Genomic DNA, 26,197 nt, shown 5'->3' on the forward strand with positions numbered 1-26,197 from the left:
GCAAAAACCAATAAACTTTTGGACATAGACATGGACTCTGCAAAGGGAAATAAAGACTCGTCACAAGTTATTTTCAACTCACTGAAATCAAATATACTGTGTGTTTTTCCTGTGAGAGGAAACTCTGGGGACCCTGGTGGGGCTTCCATGTGAACTTCTAGCTTCTTTCTTTTTCTTCTTGTACCTGTAATCAGACCTTAATCCTACCTTGTCTTTCCTACAGTTTTCCACTAGACCCTGACTTCCACGCTTTAATTCTGAAAGTAATGTGGGATCTGTTAGCACTAAGCATGGTGCCTGCAAGTTTCACATGCAGTTTTGTATTCTCACCAGTTGAATAGACACAAGAATTGTGCTATGTTTTTACAATGGCTTTTATGTGGTAATACAAGTCAATAAACTCTTGATACATTAATCATGAATGAGTCTCATGATATATAATAATGGGTAAAAGAAAGCAGTCACAAAACAGTAATTCTGTACACTTGTACTTATACACAATTTTTAAAAGGCAAATTTACTTATGTTGCTAGATTTGAAGATAATGATTATCTTGGTGGGAAGTGCCTGGGCTCATGTGGAAGCTACTAGGGTGCTGGTTGTGTAATTCTATCTGGGTCACGCTGGTGCATGGACTTTGTGAAAAGTCATACAGCCATATGCTTAGGAGTTGTGTGTATTTGTGTGTTTGTTTTACTTCAATAAAAACAAAAATCGCTGTTTGCCTTAATTGTGATATTTGTCTATGTGAGGAAAATGGAGTTAGTTTAGTCAGGCCCTCTCACCTCATATCCAGCTGGGTATGATTCAGCACATCCATTGTAAACAAGTTACATAAGAGTAGTGGTAGTGTGCATGTGCACTCATACACCTCTTGGCTCGTTGCCATTATTGTGTACTTTCAGTATAAAAGGCAGTGGCTCTGAACTACTGGCCAGGGTAGCTGGCCTCTGGAATAAAGCATGGCAACTTTGTCATTGGGTATTTGATTTTTTTTCAACTCCCTGACTCTTGCGACCTGCAGAGGACATGGCAGTGGAGTCTGTGACCCAGCCCAACAGTCTAGCAAAAGAATAATAAAATCCAGCTCTTAGTACAGAGGTTGCTCTATACCAAGTGTTTTTCTAAGCACTTTGCAATATATTAAACTATTACATCCTCATTTAAGAAAATAAGAAACTGATACAGAGATATTAGGTAACTCGCTCAAAATCACACAGGTAGTAAGCAGCAGCATTGGTGTTGAAACCTGCCAACCAACCAGAGGAGGCTGGCATCAGAGTCTGGACAGCGAAGTTCCTAATCTCTACTGAAGGGGAAAATACAGTTTCCTCCACGATTTTCCCACAAAGTAAATCTGAAGCTTAAAATAATAGTGAATTTGGGGAAGGATCAATACAAGTATGAAAGGTATATAATGGGGTAAGAAATTGTACCCAGAAAATCATGAGAGGTGGAAAGAAAGATAGAAGGGTGAGGATAAAGGACGTAATTTTGTGAAATACCTTGAAGTTGACACCTATTTGACCAAGCGGAGATGGGAGAGGGTCACCGGTGAAGCGAGAGTGGTGATTTCTGTGACTGGGGACACTCAGATTTATAGGGACTATGAGACGATACTGTATTCAGTGCTATTGGGCACTTGGCCACTGTTCCATTTCTTTCATATTTTCTTCTCTTTCACCAGGAATTTTCTCATCATCTTTCTTTCTCCTGACTGAAAACTAAGCTAGCTCAGTGAATCTATTATTTGTTTCCTGGACTTGTTTGGGAAGCTCACATAAACATTCAAGGGCCCTGAAGGTGCTGGAGAAGCAACACATGTAGAAGTGGAGTTTTTAGGTTGCAAGATACAGGCATTTAACAACATAATTGTTACAAACAGGAAGTGTACTTTGCCGAATTTTTGGCCACTTTTTTCCCACTCTCCCCACCCCACCCCACTTCCACCAAAACGGTTTTGCATTGTTGAATTTTTAAAATTCCACATATCTTTTAAGTAAGTGGGAACTTAAAAGAAAAAGTAGTAAAAACCTCTCTTTGATTTGAGAAGCAGGGGGAGTTGTTTACTGGAGAGGAAATGCTGTAAAGTGGGAAAATCAAGTTTCTTCCTTGGAGACAATAGGAGGATCTCAAACTGGTAATAAGTGGATTTCTAGTCTTTCCTCTTAATGCATTGGGCCCCAAGTAAAATACCAAAGTACATGTAGTTTTTAATCAGTAAATAAAAGTGTGCTTCATTCCTTTTATCAATTGCAGAAATTTCCATTATGTGGATGTTCCAAAATTTATTCAAAAAGTCAAAGATTGACGGTCATTTTGGATTTTCCTAAAACGTTACTTTAAAAATTCTGCAGCGAATGTTAAAGCATGTTGGTGTAACTCATGAATCTTCATCAGAAGCTGACAGAGCAGGAAGCTTGGTCTCTGGGACTGTCTCCTGCTTAGCCCTCCTGCCTCAAGGCATCAGAATAAGGGTCCTTCCAGTTATGAGGATTAACAGTGTTACTTGTCAATTTGCCATAACGGCATGATATTTATCTAATTCATATCGGAAGATAAGAACATTGACAGTGAGTACACTTTCTGTTAGAAAATTTGTCCTTTTGAAAACGGCTATTTATGCTAATGAGGCATACACGTTGCAGGTAGTCATGGCCGAGTGGTTAAGGCGATGGAGTTTCCCCCACGCAGGTTCGAATCCTGCCGACTACGGCAGCTAGATTGTACCCAAACGTAAGTGAGCTTTCCTTCTTTATAGACCCACAGAAACAAACAAACAGAAAAACTCTGCCTGCTTCCTGAAATGAGGAATAATTACACAGTTCTTTTCTTTTCTTTCTTTTTCTTTTCTTTTCTTTTTTTTCTTTTTTTTTTTTTTTTGGTCATTCTATATTTTCTTTTTCCCCAAGAAGAACCCAGATGATGCTTTCATGTTTTCTGCAACCAAAGAACCATTTTTGCCTGTTTGCAGGCAATCTTTCCCCAAGAAAAAAGTTGATGAGGAGGTTTATATTCCCACAGATTTGTCCTCTTGGCTTTCAGTTGGCCTTTCCAAATTGGTGTCATTAGATTCCCTTTCCAATGGGAAGAGTACTGTAGTCAGAAGCGTGCGACCCTGCAGGCAGAAACCCCAATGTGTTTCTAGTCTATCGTCTTAACCACTGAGCCACGACTACCTGAAAAACGCATGCCTCATCAGCATAATTAGCTGTTTTCATAGGTATGGTGGCCCAGATGCAAATTTAAGTAGGATATTAAGCAAACCACTACACAAATAAAGAAATTAAGTATAGCATTTTTTTTTTAATCCAGTAAAAAAGAATAAACGACAGGCTGTCTTGTCCTGGCATCCAGGACTGTGGTGAAGGCAGAGGAACTAAAAATTAGGTGAGGCTGGAACTCATTCTGGGCAGAGTTCAGATGCGGAATCTCATTGTGTGATTCACAGCTATAGGTTAATGTATCAACCAAAGGAATGTTAAGCACAGTTGAGTACATTCCTAGGAATGTTTAGGAGAATTAGCTTGTCCTCACCTCTCTTCTGCAGATCCTGGAATAGTTGTCATACTTTATTGCACCTCATCCAAGAGTACTTTTAATCATTTTTCATAAACACAGCCCTGTTTGTTGATCAAATACCAGATCCCTTCTTCTTTAACGTGTCTCTTTAAAGCTATGAAGTATAAATAATAAGAAGCACTGAGTTGCAAAATTATGTGGTAAATGATGGTCAGCTGCAGCAAACCCTTTTTGATGAATGCTGGCAGAATGAACAGAACTTGGTTCTGTGTACTGAGACTTGGGCTTCCAAAGGATGAGCCTAATCTTTCTGCAAAACTCATCAATTTTCTCTCCCTTTCCCACATTCAGTATGCTGCTTGCTTTGACTCAGAGAAATAATCGAATAGAATTCTAGAATGTAAAAGCTGATGAAATGTTAAGGCCCTTCTGTGGAAATAATTCCTAAATGTTAAAGTTGAGGAAAGTGTCCCACATGACATCTATGTACAGAATTTGAAAATATAAATTTGTTCAAAAAGAAGCCTTACAGAATAGTGTTGGTAGCATAAGCAGGAGCTCCTGTTATTATGAATGCTTCCTTCTGGATAAGCTCAGATTCTGAGGCTGGAGCGGAGATCCTGAATCAGTACTGATCATTACAGAGAATTTTGCTATGTGGAGTAACAGTGTGTGATCTGGTTTCTAAAAAATGCCATTGAAATTCTAGAAGGGGTTTTTTCCTCCTTACTTTTTAACTGCTGGGATATCTTATAGACAAGCAAAGTAAAATTGAAAACAATACATGCTGGCAGAAAACACTGTTACAGAGACTGCAACAGAGAAATAAGGAAGTGGACGCTTGCTAGAGCCACACTTCACTTCAGTCATTCTGATATTCAGAGAAAAACTCTAGAGCAGCCGTACATTTCCAATAAAAATATATTTGAGTCCCTATAAGTTTTTCTAGTAGCTGTATCAAAAACTAAAGAGACAAGCATAATGGAAATATATTTTATTTAACACAATGTCCAAAATATTATCATTTCTACATGGAAACATTTGAACAATTGTCAATGAGATATTTTACATTATTTTATTTGTATAAATTCTTCAAAGTTTGGTGTGTATTTTACAACTTAAAGTACACCCCACAGGGACCAAGTGCTCAATAGCTACTTGTGGCAAGTGGGTAAACTACTGGACATCACAGATCTAGAGTGTTCAGGGAACATAAAAATGAGTTAATAAAAGACTTAATCCAAGGGGAAGTGTACACTGGAAGCAACCAGATACAGTCCAAAGTACAAGTCTCCTTAGGCACTTCCTCTGTTTGAGCACATGCTTCTGTGCCCTTTCGGGACTATTGCTTCTGTAACACCAGTAACTAAACTCTGGTAATTACTTGTGCTTTTCCTTATCTCCCTCAATGTTTGTCTGTGAAAGCCCAGTAAGTACCATTCATAGCTCCTGTCCCAGAGCAGGGGACAACTCCTGTCCAGATGCAATAGGCAGCTCCCACCTCAGCACCGTGGGCAGCACCTGTTCCAGCATGGTGGGTACTGTCAGTCCGTTGCAGGAACTAATTCTATCAAATTATTTCTATAACTCATCCTGCCTGCTAACAACTGTGTTTTAAACTGTGATTAAGGAATGGACTAAGTCACATCCTGAAAGCCCAGGTAGTCGGCTATTAACTTACATTAAATAACAGCTTTTTCGGGGAAGCTACTAACCCCATTTTTAAAATCTAACTGATGTTGTGCCCTCTATTAAATTGTAAGTTCCTTTAGAGTTTCCTTTCATTTCTTTTCTATTCTTGGCACCGTTTAGAAGTCTCAAGAAAGTAGGTGACCAATTAATCCATCATTTTTCTTATGTATCTTAAGAATCTTTGATCCTTCTTTTGCTGCATCTGTTGTCTTTCAAGAGCACCAGAACATCCTAAATAAAATGCTATTTATGAGCTCTCTATGATTCTGAAATGGGAAGTTCCATGTCTAAGTGGCAATTTCAATAAACACTCAGTGAAAACACAGGATTCAGAATACTCATTAGGATTTAAGAGAGCTAATGTTGACTTGCATCTGCTCCCATTTGTATGCTTCTTTCCTCAACAATAAAGGGAGACTATCATAAATCAAGGGATTTCTCATCTTAGTAAAGAGTAAGAGTTGAAGAGGAACTGAAGTAGAGGTTCCAATCACTCTTGTTTAAAATGAACAGGGTTCCATTTCACTCTGTTGGAATCATGTCTCATTCTAGTGTTTCAAAAGTGTATTGTGAGGAACTGATATTGCATGAGCTCTCTGAGAAAGAACAAAGAAACTAAAAGAACTGGTTTGACTAGGATCTCAGCTGCAGGCATAAGTGTACTTTTGGCCTCCTAATTTACAAGGTTAATTACTCATACAGCCACATTTCAAAGATGATATTCCTTTAGCAACTGTGTGCTTAATTGTAGTTTAGTGATGGCAAAACTTAGTTAAATGGAAGTTGTAGTGGATTGAATTATGTCCCCCAAAATTCAATAAAGCTTGAACTGTATCCCCCAAGTTTTATGTATTAGAAATTTAGCCCCCACTGTGACTGTTAAGCGGGTGGGAAGTCCTATTATGGTAATTGAAAGGTGGAGCCTTGAAGAGGTGATTGGATCGTAGGACCATGCAGTAGTGAATGGATAAAAAATGGTGGTCAAGGGTGTGTTTCTGAGGGCTTTAAAAGAAGAGGAGAGTCTATCTTGCTCTCTCTGCTCTCTCTGCTTCCACCATTGTGCAATGGGAGATCCCTGGGTCACTGTTGCCACCAGCAGATGGACTTTGGACTTCCCAGCCTCAGAAATTGTAAGCAATAAATTTTGTTTTCTTATGAATTACCCAGTTCCAAGAGTTTTGTTTTAAGCGACACAAAACAGACTAATACAGAGGTAATGTCACATAAAGAAGATTCTTAAACACAGAGAGTTCTCAGCCTGGTGCCCATGATCTCCTGCAGTATTTGTGAACTCCTTGACAAGGTTTCTGCAAAACTGTTTTGCATCAGGGACATTTCTCTGTGAAAGGGTGAATGAATTTTACTACCATGATATTTTTAGCCAAAAAGTAAATTAAGAAGCTCTTTCTTAATAACTTTTAGACCATTAAATGGGAGGAAGAAATTGCTAACTCTGTTTTGTTGTTTTGGGAAACAAAATGATGTGAAAAGATATGTGGGCTTCAAACAACTTTCTTCTGACTCATAATAGGTTTGTTTAACATGAGTCAAACAACTGTCTTCCCAATGACAAAGCCACACTCAGAATCAGAGGAGGGAAGAAAGCTTTATTGGAAATATCTGTGCTTACTGTCATTCCTATTTATATTTCTTATGTTCACAGACTAAAACAGAAACATGTCTGCCTAAAGTAAATAACTTTTGAGATCTTGCCTAATTCATGCTGCTAAGGGTACTGTAAAACTTACTCATTATTTTTTACTTTTTGTATTTTACTATCATCTGAGAACAAACAGGCAGCACTTTAAGGATCAATTTCCACAAGCTGCCTCTTGTATATGGAAAGACATGGACCGGCACTTTCTTCCAAACATCATAAAGTACCATCTACCTAAAAATTACAGATTTCAATTTTACTTATGTTTTCCACTTTATCTTTGCCATTATGCTGTCAGCCATAAGCAGTTTCTTGAACCTCTCCCTGTGTGGGCCACATTTATTTGCATGTTTACAGAGTATCTCTCCTAGTGAACACTAATTCTACAAGGGCAGGAACCATGCTCTTTGCCTTGTTTACCTTTGTGTTACTACATCCCAGTCAATAAGACTAAATCCATTCAGAAATGGCATTTAATCCTATAAAATGAAATTGTATGAATCCTGTGAAAGAGACTCTTTAACCAAATTAGTTCCATGGTGTGATGGTTAGCACTCTGGTCTCTGAATCCAGCTATCTGAGTTCATATAAGGTGTTGCTTTTACAGTTTTGTTGCCCTGTTTTACTTTTGTATTTTGTTTTTTCTATGTAAGTTGTACTAAGCAATTATGCCCCTGGTATCTCCCGATATATTTATATCTGCATCTGGGAGGCTTCTGGCAGCCACATTTGGTTTTAGAAGGAAAGAAAGAAGGGTCAAAAATAAATACTTTTTTGTAAAATTGCAACAACAAAAACAAAATACTCAGGAATAAATTCAACAAAAGAAGTTCAAAACTTATACTCTTAAAACTACAAAACATTTTGGAAGAAATAAATGAAAATCTCAATAAATGCAAATCCCACGTTCATGTACGACAAAACCTAATATTGTTAAGATGGCAATACTCCTCACATTTCCTACAAATTCAGTCAATCCTATCAAAATTCCAGCTGACTTTTTTTTTTTTTGGTAGAATTTTACACATTGACCTTAAAATTCATATGGAATTTCAAGGGACCTGGAATAGCCAGAATAATTTTGAAAAAGAAGAAAAATCTGATTCATGCTTCCAAATTTCAAAACTGACTACAAAGCAATGCTAAGAAAGACAGTATATTACTAACATAAGGATAAACATACAGATCAATGAAATAGAATTGAACGTTTAGAAATAAAGCTATGTGTGTATGGCCAACTGATTTTTGTAAGGGTGCTGAGACCCCAGTGGGAGAAAGAATAGTCTTTTCAACAAATGGTGCTGGGAAAACTGGATAACCACATGCAAAAGAATGAATTTGGAACCTTATCTCACACTGTTTACATAAGTTGACTCAATTGATTAGAAAAATAAATGTAAGAGCTATTATTATAAAACTCTTAGAAATAAACATAGAGATAAATATAACCTCAGATTTGTTAATGAGTTGTTATATATGGCACAAAAAGCACAAGCAACAAAAAAGAACAGATAAATTAGATTTCATCAAAATTTAAAGCTTTTGTGTTTTAAAAGACATTATCAAGAAAGTGAAAAGACAATCCAAAGAATGGAAGAAAGTATTCGCAAATCATATATCTGACAAGGGACTTGTATCTTGAATATATAAAGAATTCTTACAACTCAATAAAAAGACAAAAATTAAAAATGGGTAAAAGACATAAATAGACCTTTCTCCAAGAAAGACATACAAATGGTCAATAAGCACATGAAAAGATGCTCCGTATTATTAGTCATCTGGGAAGTTCAAATCAAAGCCACAGTGAGGTACCACTGTACACCAACTAGGATAGCATTAATCAAGAATGTCATCTAATAGCAAGTTTTGGGGAGGATATGGGGAAATCAGATCCACCATACACTGGTGGGAATAAAAGTGGTACATCTATATGGGAAGACAATCTGGCAGTTTCTCAAACTATTGAACATAGAATTATCATATGACCTAGCAATTCCACTCCTAGATATATACACCCAAGATTTTAAAAACCTGTAAATAAATAATAATTATAATAAATTCAAGTTATATTGAAGTATATGTGGTAAAAACAAAAATATCTCTTCTATTCATGTGCTCTATTCAATTTCTATTTATAGCAGTAAACTAAAACCAGGTTTGGTATAAACTTCCAGATTTAAAAGATATGTATGTGCATAATCTTTTCACTCAATTTTTATACCATTGATAGCAAACCATATACATGGTATCTTGGTTATTTCTTTCCCTTAAAAGTATGTCTGGGGGAATACTTATTCTATTTTATGAAATGAATCACAATAAAGCCAATTGAGATCTTAAAAAAAAAAAAAAGAAAACAAACAAAAAAAAGTATGTCTTGGAGTTTAGTCCATATCAGTGCATAGAAGTGTACCTCATTCAAATTATAAGTTGTAGAACTATCTACTATATGGATGCTCCAAAATTTACTTTAATACTCAAAAATTCATAGTCACTTCAGGGTTTTAAAATCATTGCTATGACATGTAATTCTGCAGCAGATTTTGAAGCCTGTCCCAGTTGTATCTCATGGATTCTCATCCGAGGCTGACAGAGTAGAAAGCTGCTATGGTTTCAGCAACAAGTCAGAATAAGGAGTTTTTCCAGTTCTGAGGATAAAGTGGTATTTGTCAATTTGGTGCAACAGCATGATAGTCATCCAAATGATGTCGTCTAGGAAACACTGACTGTAAGTACACCTGCCCATGAGTGAATTGATCTTTTAAGGAGCCCTAAATGTCACCACAGCTGTTTTACTTTTATGACAAGGTATTCTCTGTGTAGTCATGGGTGAGTGGTTAAGGTCATGGACTAGAAGCCCATTGGGATCTCCCTGCATAGGTTTGAATCCTGCTTAATATGAGCAAAGTCTCTTCATAGTCCTTTCAGAATCTAACAAGAAACATGATCTATCCAAAACTATCCTTGTTTTTAGTGCTGGGATTAACTCACCTGTGATGGATCTCCTTCATGCAATACAAGCCACGGAAATTGAAAGAAATCATAGTCCTGGTGGTGTTTTCTTTTTCTTTCCCCCCAAGAAGAGTCTAAGCCTCAGAGATGCCTTGGCATTTTCTACAATAAAAATCTTGCTTCAAGGCAACCCTTTTAAAAAGAATGAAAGCTGGTTGAGGTGGGATTGTTGCATTTTTATTGTGACTTTATAAAATTGTTAAGTTTTCAGAAATTATCTCTTATATCTTCTAACACACTCATATTTTTTTAACCAGTCTGAATGGGGAAGATCTAGAATTTCATTCTTGCTTCATGCAAACCCAGCCTGTTTATGGGGTAAGTAAAGAAATGTAAAATGTAAATGCTACAGGAAAACAGCAAAATCCTTTTGCTTCTGTGTAACTGGAAAACTAACTTTAACAAAAAGCAGTAACCAATTGATACAAAACTTATTTTGTTTGTATATTAAGAATTTTAATATTTTTTAAAAAATTTTAAATAATTGTTATATGAATTTCAAATGATATTGAGGTATATATAATGACTAATAAAATCTCTCTTCTACTATATGCCTAGTTGTTCTGTTTCTCCCCACAATGATACTCGTTTTTGTATAACCTTCAAAAGGTATATGTGTAATATTTATTCCACTTTATATTTTTAAATGAATGGTAGCAACATAATATACAGTGTTTGTCTTGGTTATTTCTTTCCCTTAAAAATATATAATGACCCATATAAAGAAGCCTAACTAATTTTTAACAAAAGTGAAAAAAAAATCAATGGAGGAGGAATAGCTTTTTCAACAAATGGTGCTGGAGCAACTGGACCTCAATAGGCAAAAAAATAAAAACAATACTCCACAAAGAACTTAGCCTCATTTCTTATACACAGATTAGCTTAATATGAATTATAGACAGAGATAAAAAGTGTAAGATTATAAAACTTTTAGAAAAATATCATAAGAGAAAATCTTAAGGATCTAGGGTCAGGCAAAGCACTCTTAGACTTGATACTAAGAGCCCAATCCTTAAAAAGAAAAATTGATAAATTTGACCTCTTCAAATTTGAAAACTTACTCTGCAAAACCATCCTGTTAAGCAACTGAAAGAACAAGTTACACACTGGGAGAAAATATTTGCAAACCACATATCTGACCAAGGGAAGTAAATGTATACAGAATTCTCAAAACTTAAATAAACCAACAATCCAATTAGAAAATGAATAAAAGATTTGAAGAGACATGCTACTGATGAGGATAAACAAATGGCAAATATGTAGCCCATGAAAAAATGTCCAACATTGTTAGCCATTAGGAAAATACAAATTAAAACCACACTATCACTACACACCTATCAAAATGGCTAACATTTTTAAAAAAATCATTCACTAATGGTGGGAATGAAAAATGGCACAGCCACTCTGCAAAACACTTTGGCGGATTCTTATAAAAGAAAACATAAAATTGCCATCCAACTCAGCAAGTGCACTGTTGGGTATTTATCCTAGAGAAATTGAAACTTATGTTCCCACAAAAATTTAAATGTGATTTTAAAAATAGCATCTTTACTCATAATGTCCCAACATTGGACACAACTCAGGTGAATGGGTTGTTAACTAAACAGCCAGGTGAATGACTGAACAATTATGACATATTCATGCCATGGATATTGCTCAGCGATGGAAAGGAATAGACCATAGATACACTCGACAACTTGGATGAATCTCCAGGAAATCATGCTGAGAAGACAATCTCAAAAGGTTATATTTTGTATGACTCCATTTATATAAGATTCTGGAAATGACTAAATTATAGATCTGATTCGTGGTTTTCCGGTGATAGGGTAACAGCAGAGATTCTTGCTGCAATAAAACTATTCTGTATCTTGCCTGTGGCAGTGGACACATGAACCTGTGCGTGTGATAAAATTGCATAGAACTAAACACCGCCCCCCCACACACACATAAGTACAAGTAAAACCGTGGAAATCTGAATAAGGCTGGTGGATTGTATCAATGTCAAACATACTGCTTGTGATATCACAAAATTCCAAGATATCATTGGGGAAAATCTGGTAAAGGGTTCTCTATTATTTTTTACAACTGTATGTGAGTCTGCAATTATGTGAAATTAAATCTACAAGCGTACTTCAAAAAGTTCATGGAAAATACAATTAAAAGATAATATAAATCTTTCCATAAACTTTTTGAAGACTCCTCGTATATGAATGTAAATCATATCAGTAACTAGAAATACGCCTCATTCGTATTATCAGCTGCAGAATACTCCATTATACGTACACTCCACTAGCTACCTAGAGTCAAAAGCTGGTGGTCATGTAGGGTTTGTAAATATTTCCATTACTCATAATTCTACAGTGAATATCCTTGTACTTTCCATCATTTCACAGAGTTGTGGTAGTGGTATATTCATTTTTCATCCATTCTGTGTCTCACCCCTTCAGTTAGAGCTTGTCCCAGTCTGAAGTGTAGCTACATTGATTGCCATCAAAGTTTGACAAAGGAGAATGCTGTTCTCTTGGAGTGTCTCCTGCTTAGTGTTACTGCGCACCAACTTAAGGGGTCCTCCCAATTCTGAGGACGAAGTGTAACAGCCAATTTGTCATAACAGCAGGACGACTGAATGTCAAAAAGTAAGAAATTTCCGCTTCAAATATACTTTCTAATGTGTTATTTTACCGCATGAAGATAGAGCCAAACTTCAATACAATTGCTTTATTCCAATTAGTTATTCTGCCAGAGCTAATTCTACCTCTTATTTAATTACAAGAATTTACATTTGGTTTACCATCTCCTGTGTTACGTATATATAATAATCGGTCCCTCAAAGCCTGATTTTCCTGGATTAATTGATAACTCCATGTTTCTACACCTGAGAAGATAAAGGCAGACCCGGACTGAGTACCACAGAGTCTAAGATCAACTTACCTCACTCAATGACTGTCAAAAGTCATAGTAAGGTAGGGGGGGGAAAAACTGAAGTAGACTGGACTTACGTAGAAAACCAAAGTTCAGAGAATTTTGAAAAATAAAATTTAAAAAATCAAAAAAACAAAACAAAACAAAAAACTAGGAGAATTGCTGAGCCTTAACTCATATTATTAATCCCGAGGGAGAAAAACTGGACTCCCTCTGGATGTAAAAAGTAAGCTGCAGCTCTTCTAGTGTATTTCAACTATTGCACCTCTCGGTTAAGAAAAGGAAGCTTCCAAATAAGAACTTTTATTCAAAAGCCAGAAAAGGGGGGCTGGCCGGTTAGCTCTATTCGTTAGAGTGTGGTGAAACCAACACCTAGGTCAAGGGTCCATACCGACCAACCGCTAAAAACAAACAAGCAAACAAACAAAACTCCCAAACGGAGCAGGCAGTCTAGCTCAGAACATGTACAGGGATTGTGGCTCAGCTTTATAGAGTTGACGCTGACAAAGGCAAAGTCCCTGGCCCTAACGATCTCACAGAGGTCCCACACATTTCCTGTAAGATCTTGGCTCGAACCTTTCCATTTTCTGGGAAAGCATTCAGGAGTGAAAGTGACTGATGCACAGGTGCATGGGCCAAGCGATCCCCTTCTGGAAAGAGACGACTTTGCTCTGCTGAGGCTGGCGGGGGACTACTGGAAGTGAATTCAGCTGCAGAATCGATGACCCCTTCTTCCCCCCTACAACATTGTCTTAGGCTGTCAACACAAAGTCTGCAGCTTCTGTGGCAGAGAATAGGAAAAAGAGTAGCGACCCCAGCGCTTTCTGAGATTTGGTATCTGGTCGCAACAACATCCGCCTGCGTCGAGGTAACTTCCCCAAGGTTGTAGCGAACTTGTCATCTAGGAAAAGAGCCTTCTGTCTGTCTATCCTTGGAAGCAAGGATTTCGGGGTTTTTTTTATGGTCTTTGGAGCCCTGTGTTCCTATTGGTAAAGAAAGAAAGGAATTCTTTTGTGCTCTTAGCAATGAAAGAAAACAAACTTAGCAGAGGATGGTTTCGATCCATCGACCTCTGGGTTATGGGCCCAGCACGCTTCCGCTGCGCCACTCTGCTAACTTCCATTATGACTGACGTACTTCCCTTAATTCCTTTCCATGTTAAGTAATCTAATTTTACTAGGGTTTAAAATACCTAAACTGTGATTTTAAGCACAAAGCTGCCTAAGAAATATTACCTTTAAAATGTGGCCATATGATTCATTAACCTCAATCTTGTAAATTAGGATGCCAAAAGTGCACCCACATTCTAAACCTCAGTCCTAGTCAAACAAGTATTTGAGTTTCTCTTTTCTCAAAGAGGGCTTAATGGGGTGTTGGCACTTGACAATACACTTTTGGTACACTGGAATGAGACATAGGTAGGTCCAGTAGAAGGGGGTGGAACCTCTTTGGTTGGAGGGTGATTGAAACTTCTACTTCATCTCCATTTCAACCCTTACTGTGAGAAAAGAAGCCTCCAATTTGTGTTATTTTTCCCTTTAGGGCTGAGGAAAGAAGCATGCAAAAGAAAGACAGAAGCAAAGCAATAAGCATTCTCTTAACACTCTAAGTATTTTGAATCCTGTGTAATTTAAGCCCAGATTTTTCCCCCCACTGGGTGTTATCTTTATTTTAAATGCCACTTAAAGGTGACACTTGCCAATTCATAGGTATCCCATAGATAGCAATTTGTTTAGGATGCTTTGTTTGCTTTGGGAGACAGAGATGCAGAAAATAAAGGAATCGACATAAGCCATAATCATAGTTATAAAATTTTAACACAATATACATTCGTCAGAAACTAATTGAAAAGCAGAAGAGGAAGGGGGAAAACCCAGTAAAGATGTAAACGTTTTAAACAGTACGATGACCTAAATTTGACCTAGCTTACCTAAAAGAGCACTAAACACTTCAGCTTCTGAAGACAAACCTCTTTTTCAAGCACACATGGAAACTTAAAAAAAAAAAAAAAAAAAAAGACCTTTTGCTCTGCTGGTTATAAAGCAAGTTACCAAAATTCTGAGAGATAAATACTAGTGTCTAACTGCAATACATTTTGCTAGAAATCAATTAAAAATGGAAAATTGTGTTGTGTTCGTAAGATGAGAAATATACTATGGTTCAAAGAAGATATCTAAACGGGAATTAAAATATATTGAAAAGAATGATATTGAAAACAATACTTAAGAAGTCTGATTCGTGCAGCCACAGGTGCTTAGATGCTTAAACCCTTTTTTGTTTGTTTGGTTGGTTTTTTTGACGGCTGGCTGGTATGGGGAATCTGAACCCTTTTCCTTGGTGTTACAACAACGCACTCTAATCTACTGAGCTAACCCACCAGCCCTAGATACTTGAACTCTTAACTGCATAAGTAAAATAAAGCAAAAGATGAACATCAATGATCTAAGACCCACTGGAAGAAATTAGAAAATAAGCAAATTATACCCAAAGAAATCTTAGGGAAGGAAATAAAGAAGAAAATGGCTGAGTAAGCGCAGTAGCATAGAAACACAAAATGGAAATGAAGAACAAAGTCACCATTTTATTTGAAAAAACTAATAGAATTGCTAAATTCTTGGATGGAATGATCAAATAATAAGAAAAGGCATGAATAACTGATATCAGATACCGATGCAGCATGGCAAGAAGTGAGGACAAACTCCACCAAGACGCCAAGCCAACGATAGACTGAATCCCCCCAGGAATTCCTGCCGAGGTACTCAATTGTAATTAGCATTCCTTTGGTCACTACATTAACCCATCCTTAGTTAATCATACAGTGTGATGATTCTGATGCGATTCTGCATCAGAACTGAGGCTGGTTCTGTGCTCAGAACGACTCACAACCTCACCTCGTTTTAGTCCCCTCGCTTCACCAACATCCTGGACTCTGGAAGATGCCAACCCGGAGTGACATCGTCGATTCATTTTGATTGGACTACAAAGAAAATTGTTTTACTTAATTTCTTTACTTGTGTAGAGGTTTGATCATTCATGCCCAGTTTAGATTCGAGTTTACACAACCATGACTATGAGTCTTGGCTTTCTAGTATTTGATCCTGAATTTCCTAGAATTTTCTTTTCTACGTTAAGGAGGACGTACATGACTGGCGGAGACCCCAGATAAGAGAGCAAGTTTTTGGAGACGCGAACACTTCCACCGACTTTTTCTTTAGGAAATGCTGTCTTCAAAACAGAGTTATGATCACAGGAAATATAAAAGCAACACCTGGGCTCTTCTTGGGGAAAAAGAAAACACCAGTAGCACTGTGGTCGATTACTTTATTAAAGAAATACAATTTCTTTTTGTTCTGGGAAGCACGCGGAGTATTTTTACTGGGTCCATAAGGAAAAGCTTAGTCAGGCTGGGAAACAATCAGGTTTTTTTTTTGCGGGAGAGACAATGTCAATTCCTCAGCCTGTATCAACTGATTAAAAGGTACCGTAGTCGGCAGGATTCGAACCTGCGCGGGGAGACCCCAATGGATTTCTAGTCCATCGCCTTAACCACTCGGCCACGACTACCTACAGAGTGTAATGCTCATTAGCATTAACAGCAGTTTTCAAAAGGGCAAATTTTCTACTACAAAGTATGTTCGCTGTTAATGTTTCTTATTCTTTGACAGTAAGTAGACGTCAAAGATGTTGTGGTAAATTGACAAGTAATACTTTGTCCTTAGAACTGAAAGGACCCCCTATTCCTATCGTCTGAGGGAAGGATACTAAGCAGGAGGCAGTTCCAGAGACCAAGCTTCCTACTCTTCTAATGGGGATCGATGGGATACACCGAAATGCTCTAACATTCGCTGAAGAATTTTGAGTCATAGCAACGATTTGGAAAAACTCGAAATGACCATCATTTAAAAAAATAAATTCTGGAAATCCATGCAGTAGAAGATGTTTCAACTGATAAAATGAATGAGGTGCATTTCTATGATACTGACATTAAATACACTCCAGGATATACTTTTAGCTACATAATGCTAGTCACTAACATGTAAACAATGCTTCACATTTTGCAAAATACCCTTATTTATATACATGCCTCATTTAGTCCTCACGTAATAAATGAGGAAAATGAGGAAGTATCTAAGCACACACAGCTCCTGAGAATTAGATTTAGATCAGTAGTCGGGATATCTTACTTGACGTTCAGTGCTCTCTGCTCACAGACACTATTTGTGCCTTCAGTATTATTTCTACATACCCTACAGAAGTAAAATTGACAAGATGGTTAAACATGGATGGTTAAACATTTTCCTCAGGTAGCCATTTATGGAACTAAGCTGGTAAACAATATATTCATATGCCATCAGTAAGCCTTAAAAAAAGGAGGCAATTTTCATCCAATATTTGTCAATAAGCCAAACAACCACTATCTCTCTATGTGCCAGAATGTTGGTTTTATAAGGAAGAGTAATCCACTAATATGGAATATGGAAAAATTGATTAGCAGATTCTGACCTTAACCATTCATTCACCTCATGCCAAAATTCAAAGGTGCACAGTCTCCATTTGTATTAGTCCGTTTCTATTGCTTATAACAAAATACATGGAATGGCATAATTTATAAAGAAAATGAAATTTATTGCTTATAGTTTTGGAGACTGGGAAGTCCAAAGTCCAGGGAACACATCTAGTGAGAATCTTGGTGGTGGCAACAGTGATGGCAGAGTATCACACTGAGATGGTGAAGCAGAGAGAGACAGACAGAGTCTTTGTGCTCCCATTTTAAAGCTCTTAGAACTACGTTCCTGACCACCATTATTAATCCATCACTATGGTACAGTCCTACAATCTAATCACCTCTTCAAGGCCCCACTTTTCAATTACCATATTAGGATTTCTGACCCTCTTAACACTGTGTCAGTGGGGGTCAAGTTTTTTGGGGGTGGGAACACTCACCTCTAGGCACCATTCTATGAAAAAGCAAAATTCTTAACAGGTTACAGGTGAAATTCAAGGCAATTGATACATCTTGAGAAAGTAGAAAAAATGGTCTAGGTTGTTTCATAAAGTTCAACTTGAATTCCCAAAAGTTTTTTTAAAAACAGCTTTTGGTTTCATTTAGATATGGGTCAGAAAAATCTTATATTTCTTCTGAAAATTAAGTACAATTCAAGATAAAATAATTTTATTTTACCTGTATCCACATAGATCAACTGTGCAATCACTGATGGCTGGAGACATGAACAGTAAGAATGGATCATTCAATCTCTGAATAAATATGAGGGTACTTCAAAAAGTTCATGGAAAAATAAAATTGAACAATAACACAAATCTTTCAATGAATTTTTGAAGTACCTTCATAGATTCAGAACATTTCTAACATGTTGTTTTTTAATCATTGGCAGTCTTTTAGAAAACTCACAACCATTTGATTTAAAAGGCAAACCACCTGTTTATAAACTTTCTTTTTCTGCATAAATACGCAGTATAATGTGAAGCAGAACTCAAACAGAACAGTTCTCCAAATCTTAAAATGGTGAAAATTTATGTTATAAAATATAAAAGATTCATAAAACCTTTCTCTATCCCAATATTCTCCCCCACCCCCAAATTTTTAAAGCCTAGTTAAAGGTCAACAGACAAGAAGGAGGGGAGAAATCTTCATACCTAGCATTGATTATTTGAGAAACAAGTTCAAGATGAATGCATTCATTCACTGTGGAGTGCATTGAACAAGATAGTTAGTCCAAAGACCACTTGAGGCAATTGTTAATGCCTGAACAATATCGATAAATAACCAATTAATCAATAAAATACATGGTTTTCCTAATTGACTTATAAAACTTAGATACTAATGATTACTTCAGCCTGTAGTAAACAAACAAAAATAAGTCCATGATCCCACAATCCAGAAAACAGCACTGGTAACATTTTGAAGTATTTCCTCTCAAACCCTAGGATTTCTCAAGCAAAAATTTTGCATTGATGTGGTCATGCTTATTTCATCTTGCTCTAATCAATGAAGATTGTATCATAAACATTTTCCCAGAGCAATTACAATCTTTCAACATACCCTTTTCACTGGCTTTGTAATGATCTATTAGGGAGGTGGAGAAAAAAATTAAATATTTATTTATAATGTCTGTTTTTCACTATGACAATTAGAAATTAAAATAAAGATTTTTGTGCAGTACATGTTTTCTTTTGGTTAAGATTATTTCCCCAGGAAAGTAGTTCTCAAACTTCAGTGGGTATCAGAACTACCTGGATGGCTCGTTAAAACAGACTGCTGGATAACCCCCTCAACCCCCACCACCCCAGTTCCTGATTCTGTAGATCTGAGAATTCTCATTTCTCCTAAGTTTCCACGTGGTGCTCACCCTTCTGGTCGAGAACAATACTTTGAAAAGACTGCCTCAAGGACAATGAACTTCAAAATGAATTTACTGTGTCAAAGTTATAAACATTTTATAAGCCTAAATAAGGATATATAGCAAGTGCCATAGTAGTAAGACCAAATAATATCTGCAAGAATGCAGTGAAGGGAACATTATTCTCTTCATCCTAAAGGAAAATAGATGTGGAACAGCTTTCACTATCAGAGAGACTTCGCCGGCCTCAATCATAGACGTGAATTTCCCTCTGTATCTGAAAATCTGCCTAAATATACTAATTTATGCACCAGCGACCTACTTTTATTTTCATAATTCCTGACATTTCCGCAAAAAACAAATCGGATCCAAGTCTCCCCACCGTTATGCCACCCTATTAATAAACCACTTAGTCTCCGACGCAAGAATCAACCCTATTAATTTAGCTAGAATTATCTGATATTTACGTGGTTTTTTTTTTTTTTTTTTTTTTTTTTTGCTCTTTTCTGTGTTGGGTGGGACAGAGATGTTGTCTTGCTGAGTCAAGATCCTTGGAAAAGCTGTATTCTAAGTTTCTTCCTTTTCCCGGGCTCGTGTGGCTTTCATGTCTTGGGAATGGTCTAGTGCCCACCACCAGCACCGACTGGAGCAAACTTCCCGGAAGGGGTCGGAGACCGACCCAGCATCATCTCTTCCAGTTAGGACATAAACTTGTTCCCTCTTCTCTGACTCTCAACCCGCACTCTTTTTCCAGTCCCGTTTTAAGCGTTCCTTTGGAAGGACAAGTCAGTTTCATGCCACTGAAGAGATTCTTGATTCAGATTTTAACTCTTGTACGTAAACGCAAATGATCCTCATTCCCGCAAGTTCCATTCATTCCTGTTCTTTCTCCCATTGGCATTTACAAGCTTGAGGTTGCTGAGAGCTGATTGTCGCCTCAAGATTCCCTCTGCCGGTTCCTGAGAATTAGGTGTGAACGTGCGTGTCTGCTGCTATCAGCGGCTAGTTGATCCAGCGCCCGGCAAGTTTGAGTCGTTCGTCTAGGACTCCTTTACTGAATTGCAACACTATTCGCTGGTCTTTTGTTTGCTCTGGACGAGCTCTTTCATTCTGAAGAACAGGCCCGGTCAGAACTCTGAAATTCTTTATCGCTTAATCCACTACTTCCACCTACTATTAGTGTACGTTAGCCCTTCACCTCCACTGTACAGAGGTAGTCGTGGCCGAGTGGTTAAGGTGATGGACTTGAAATCCGTTGGGGTTTCCCCACGCAGGTTCGAATCCTGCCGACTACGGGTTTTACCAGGGACATCGCGTGACTTTTCGGTTTTTCTAATAACAAACCGAAAACCAGGTCCCTGCACTCCAATTGCTCCTCTCCAACGCAGTCCTCCACCCGCAGGTTCAGATAACATCCTCTTTCGCCAATCAATGGAGACTACTTCCTCAGTGCCAACTACCATCCTGACTTTCTGTTGCGTTTACTTTAAAATTGGCAGGAGCTACGGAGGGCAATTTCCTTTACTTCCTTAAATTCCTCAGATCACAGTCTGAAACCATTCTGACATAACGTCGTATCAGACTACGACCTCTTCTGATCTAGTATCACCATGGTACCATCATAACTACTGTCAACTCAAGGGATGTCAGGATTTACTAAAAAGTAGTGTAGTGGATTGAATTATGTCCCCCAAAACTCATTGAAGCTTGAATTGTGTCCACCAAGTTTTATGTATTAGAAACTTGGTCCCCACTGTGACTGTTAAGAAGGTGAGAAATACTATTATGGTAATTGAAAGGTGGAGCCTCGAAGAGGTGAGTAGATAGTAGGACCCTGCTGTGGTGAATGGATTAAAAATGGTGGTCAGGGGCATGGTTCTGAGGGCTTTAAAAGGAGAGGAGAGTCTGTCTCTCTCTCTGCTCCACCATCTTGCAGTGTGATACCCTGCCGTCATTGAAGTCATCACCAAAGAAAGCCTTCACCATCTGTGTTCCCTGGACTTTGGACTTGCTGAAACTGTAAGCAATAACTTTGGTTTTCTTCATAAATCATCCAGTTCCATGTATTTCATTATAAGCAACAGAAACGGACTAATACTAGTAGTAACGCTGAAAGATATTTTTCTTTGAACACTTAAGATGTTCCAAGATATGAGTTAAGCACGAACAACATATTTTAATGTCTATTTTACACATGAAGAAACTGCTCAATGTCGCATATTGAAACGGTATTTAAACTGAGGACTTCTGGATAGGGTTGTGAGCTCAGGTTTCATAAATTCTACAGGGACACCCCTAAAAATTACCAGGTTGTTAGTAAATTCAGGATTAGATTGGTTAGTGTCCAAAAATAACACACAGCAGATCCTATTTATTAAGCACTTACTATACACCACTGTTTTAAAGGCTTTACATGTCTTATAATTTCTAGGACCTCACAACACGTTCATTTTACAGACAAGAACTTCCACAGAGGTTAAAAAAAAAAAGTCTGAAAGCTAGAGAGCAGCAGATCGAAACCTGAACATCTCTTGATTTTGGCTCCAAGGCCCTTGTACACAACTGCTGTCCCACTCTGCATCTGACTGTGGTGGCGATTAATGCCACCACCTACCTCCATCATTGAGTTGGTTCCCTCTTCTGGCATTATCCTCCGTGGTGATTAGGCCATAATATGGTGAGGTTAAAGCTGCTAACTTTAGCCTGGGGTAGAATATTGCCACCCACGGGGTGCTTGATTACCTTCGATGCAGAGAGTACCACTCATTAGTCTATGGGGGTTGCCTGGCTTTGAACGGGGAGTTTCTTCACAGTTTATAAAGAGCTTCCCAACACAGTAGACCTTTTCAGCCCTTGAACACCAGAGCACATTTTCAAACAAAAGGATTTGGATGCAGAATCCAAGACCGATTTGAGAGAAAGGTAAAAGACTATCTTGGCCCCAGAGATGGGGAGAGATTGTAGTTACGCTACGCATATGAAGAAAGCGAGATTTTTAAAACTCTACAAAGCAGAGAGACACAAATTTGCCCAAATTTTTCATTAGGGGGAATTAATACCTCAATTCTCCTGCATAGAGACCCCCGAGCAGATTCTTTATCAGCACTTTCTACTTCCTTCATCATGTTCAGGGGAGGAAAGTGTTTCTATGGGTTTCACAAATGATTGGAAGAAACAAATAATGGATTCAGAGGCTTATGAGTTTAGTTCTTGTACAGAAGAAAGATGGGAAGCAGCCTTCTCTAGAGTAATATCAATGTTGTGAGAGGGTGAAGAAACACCTAAAACAAACCTAAGAAAACATAACGTGAGTCAAGAACTAGATTATTAGATGTTAAATTCAGCTGAGATTATTTTGTGTCAAAGAAAGTATTCACAACAGAAAGTATTATGCAGCATTTAAAAGGAATAGAGGTCATGCTATTAATGGTATATCCTCCAATAACATTAGAAATACTTTCCATGTTTGAAATATTTAACAATTTCAAACAATCTTTTTGATATACACAAAAAATAAACTTACGTGAGTTGACAATTGCTTATTAGACTTTGTTTCCTATCGCAGCAAAGAACAGGGTTTTTGTCATTTTCTTTCTGTATTCACTTCTGATGCTTCTTTTCTTCCCCGTAAAATAAACTGCATTATACCAGAGTAGAATTCTATCCCCGCATCCTCGGCCAGGTGCCTATATGTTGGGATTTGCAGGAATTACTCACAGGAGAGGAACTCAGCAGGCGCAAAATGGATTTGGTTGTTTAAGTAAGACTATTTTCCTTGGGGAAGTAACAGGCAGAGGCAGAAAATGTTACCCAGGTTCCACCGAGACTTGAACTCGGATCGCTGGATTCAGAGTCCAGAGTGCTAACCATTACACCATGGAACCCTTTGTGAGGGTGCAGTCCCCATTATTAATCATGACAGGTTATAGGAATTCTACTGAAAACATTTAGTTTACAGGGGGAATTCTTAGACACCCTTTCGAAGAAAACCCTGGGGGATTTTATTTCTTTTTTTTCTTAATTACATTAACTCATAAAGTCCCCCTTACCACCCGCAATTAACTCAGAAAGTTGGTGGTTTGGGGCCTTGCTTTGTTCATTAAGAAATATCAAACGAATGATCCTTATGCCGTTATACAGAACTGGACTGAACGCCTTGTATTCATTCTGTGACCTAATGCTTAAAAACTCGGTGAAGTTCAGGTGCCCTTACCGGCCAGCCGCCAACATAAACAAACAAACAAACAAACGAATGAATAAACATAAAATGATAATAATAAACAAATAATAAAAACTGGATAAAGTGGGCATTTTTAGTTTCCATACACACGGGGAAAATGAGGCTTTGGAGAGCTCATGTCTTTTATATCTGCAACTCTGCTCAATTTCAGCCATATGATATTTTTCTCAACAGATTATTTAGTTATCGGGTCCGTTGCCTCTAGGAAAACAAGCTTTAATATGTCGATTCGAGGGAATTTACTGAATGATTGAAGTATCGGTGCCCCAGACTAAGAATCCTTGCCTTTAGATTCTCCTTCATATCATGTAATCTAATCATAACTATTAAGAAACAAAATCACTCAAGTGAAATTAAGCATAAAGCTGCGAAAGAAACACGCTCTTTAAATTGAGGCGCGTGATTCATTAACCTCAACATTGTAAATTAGAAGGCAAACATGCACCCATGCATGAAGCCGAAATTCTAGTCAAACCAGTTCTCAGTGTCTCTCTCCTCTCAGAATGATTATGTGATGTGGGTTCTTGAAGACACAGTTTTGGAAGACTAGAGTCAGACATCCCTAGGTCAGTCAGAGTGGATGGGACCAGGCTCACTTTTAAACAGAGGGTGATTGGAACCTATACTGCAGCTTCTCTTCAATCCTTATCCAGAGTTTCCAATGAGAGAAATTATATTTGAATTATATTTTCCTCACTTCTTTGAGGAAAAAAACATGTAAAAGTATTTCTAAGTAACAGTATTTCTTATGTATATTCTAAATTAAAATCTGGTTTTTTTTTTCTCCTAGGCTTTTCTAGTTACAGTTGTTCACTTGGAGGTAGCACCGGGTATCTATCACTAAGCCATAGCTGTTACATAAATCATGGATTATCCAGAATTTCTTGCTTCTGGAAGATTAAGAGATGGAAAAAAAAATCCAGGAATTGACAAAAGTAAAAAGAGAAACAGATAAAACCACAATTATGGTGGGATATTTTAGCATGATATACTTCTTTGAAAAACCAATAAAACACACAAATGAAAAATAATACAAGAGGTAATGCAATTCACATAACATGCGTATATAAAGAGCAGTGCATATATCAACTTCAGGATTCAAACGTTTTTCTAACGTACATGGAATTATCCTAAATTTGTCATTTTACCAGGCCACAAAACAATGCTCCAAAAACATAACATGGTTAGATACATGCCATTATTTCACAGCAATAAAATTATGCCAGAAATCAAAACATAAACATTAAAAAATCATATTTATTTGCAAAATGATAAATATCCTTCTAAGCAATTTATAGTTTAAAAAAGAAATCATCAAAATTAGGAACTATTTTGAAATAAGTGAAAATAAAAATAGTACATATCAAGACATGTATTATGCAGCTAAAAATACACACCTTTAAATAAATAAAATAAATGCTTAAAAGTAATAACTTAAGCATCTATTACATAAAATTAGAAATTAATCTCTAATTTATTTCCAGAGAAACTTTAGAGAAGAAAATGATGATGCAAAGGGCAGATAATTAATTCAATAGAAAATAAATACAAAATGAAGATTATCAACAAAGTCAACAAATGATAATCTCTATTTATATTTTTTGATATTTTATTGTGATAAAATATACATAATATTAAATTTACCATTTTAACTATTTTTAAGTGTACAGTCAGTGGCATTAAGTACATTTGCATTATTGTGCAACCATCACCACATTCTATCTCCAAAGCTTCTTTTTTTTTTTTTTTGTCTTTCCAAACTGAAACTCTGTACACGTTAATAAATAACTCCCCATTTCCCCTGCATTTTTAGAAACAATACCATCAGGTTTTTGCATGAAGGTTAATGAATCAATTAAAAATAATATGAAAGTGAAAAGTGCCAAAGTAGCCTAAGCTATCTTAAAGAAAGATAGCAAAGCTAGAAGACTTAATTTACCAACTATGAAGACATAATTAAGAAAATATCACATCCAAGGACAGAGAATGGCACTAAATAGAATCTAGATTTAAATTCCTACACTTAATACCTTTGCTTTAAGAGCAAGGGAGCACTGCAGAAATATTGAGAGAGAATGGTCTGTGCATGAACTGTGAATATCTATAAGAAAAAAAAGTGATAAAATAACTATCTACAAGGAAAAAGATTAAATTTACCCCTTTCACATTATCCACAAAGCCAATTCCAGGTTGATTGAAGATCTGACTGTAAAACTAAACAAACAAAAAACAAAGAATAAGTAGAGCTTATAGAGTACAACATAGGAAAATATCTTCGTGATTTCACCTAGGGAAATATTTTTTAAACTTGACACTGACACTAAAACCGTTAGCCAAAAGAGGCAGTCCTTTCCATCTGTATCCTCAAGTCCTTTGGCCCTAAAATTTTTCCTTCTATTTCTTGACAAAATTCTCCTTCAATTTTTCTCTTGTCTCCTGCTGGAACTTCCAGTAATCCGATGGTATTGAATCTTCTGAATTGGTTATTCAAATTCCTTTTCACTACTATTTTCTATTTTTGATGTTTTTTCACTGGTGCGGTCCACGCCATGGCGGGGTCTTGAAAAGAATAGCTTGGGCTGCCCTTTCCGAGTTGGCAAGGCCCCAGAGGGAAAGCTGCTGGCAGGGCCACAGCTACCAGCACTTGCTTTCACTGTAAAGATCTCTTCCTCGGTATAGTGGTGCTGCTTTTGCTTTCTCTTTTGATGTTTTGGTCAGCGTGGCAGTTTCCTGAGTTTCCAAAAGATGCAAAAAATGACACACAAACAGTTGTTGTCATAAAATTAGATTATC

General features: G+C 37.1%; 2 protein-coding genes and 4 non-coding genes across 6 annotated transcripts in view; 2 read left to right on the forward strand and 4 right to left on the reverse strand.

The window, feature by feature from the left end:
* Positions 1-26,197, forward strand: part of LOC134377918 (histone H4) — a 734,914-nt gene that overhangs the window by 399,968 nt on the left and 308,749 nt on the right. The window lies entirely within an intron of this gene.
* Positions 1-26,197, reverse strand: part of LOC134377893 (zinc finger protein 184) — a 944,311-nt gene that overhangs the window by 61,941 nt on the left and 856,173 nt on the right. The gene's annotated exons all lie outside the window — the stretch shown is intronic.
* On the reverse strand, positions 13,848-13,919 carry TRNAM-CAU (transfer RNA methionine (anticodon CAU)). Its single transcript has one exon. It is a non-coding gene; the product is annotated as a tRNA-Met (tRNA).
* TRNAS-AGA (transfer RNA serine (anticodon AGA)) lies at positions 16,288-16,369 on the reverse strand. Its single transcript has one exon. It is a non-coding gene; the product is annotated as a tRNA-Ser (tRNA).
* TRNAS-UGA (transfer RNA serine (anticodon UGA)) lies at positions 20,378-20,459 on the forward strand. Its single transcript has one exon. It is a non-coding gene; the product is annotated as a tRNA-Ser (tRNA).
* TRNAQ-CUG (transfer RNA glutamine (anticodon CUG)) lies at positions 22,977-23,048 on the reverse strand. Its single transcript has one exon. It is a non-coding gene; the product is annotated as a tRNA-Gln (tRNA).

This window comes from Cynocephalus volans, chromosome 5 (genome assembly GCF_027409185.1).
Source record: "Cynocephalus volans isolate mCynVol1 chromosome 5, mCynVol1.pri, whole genome shotgun sequence".
Classification (NCBI taxonomy): domain Eukaryota; kingdom Metazoa; phylum Chordata; class Mammalia; order Dermoptera; family Cynocephalidae; genus Cynocephalus; species Cynocephalus volans.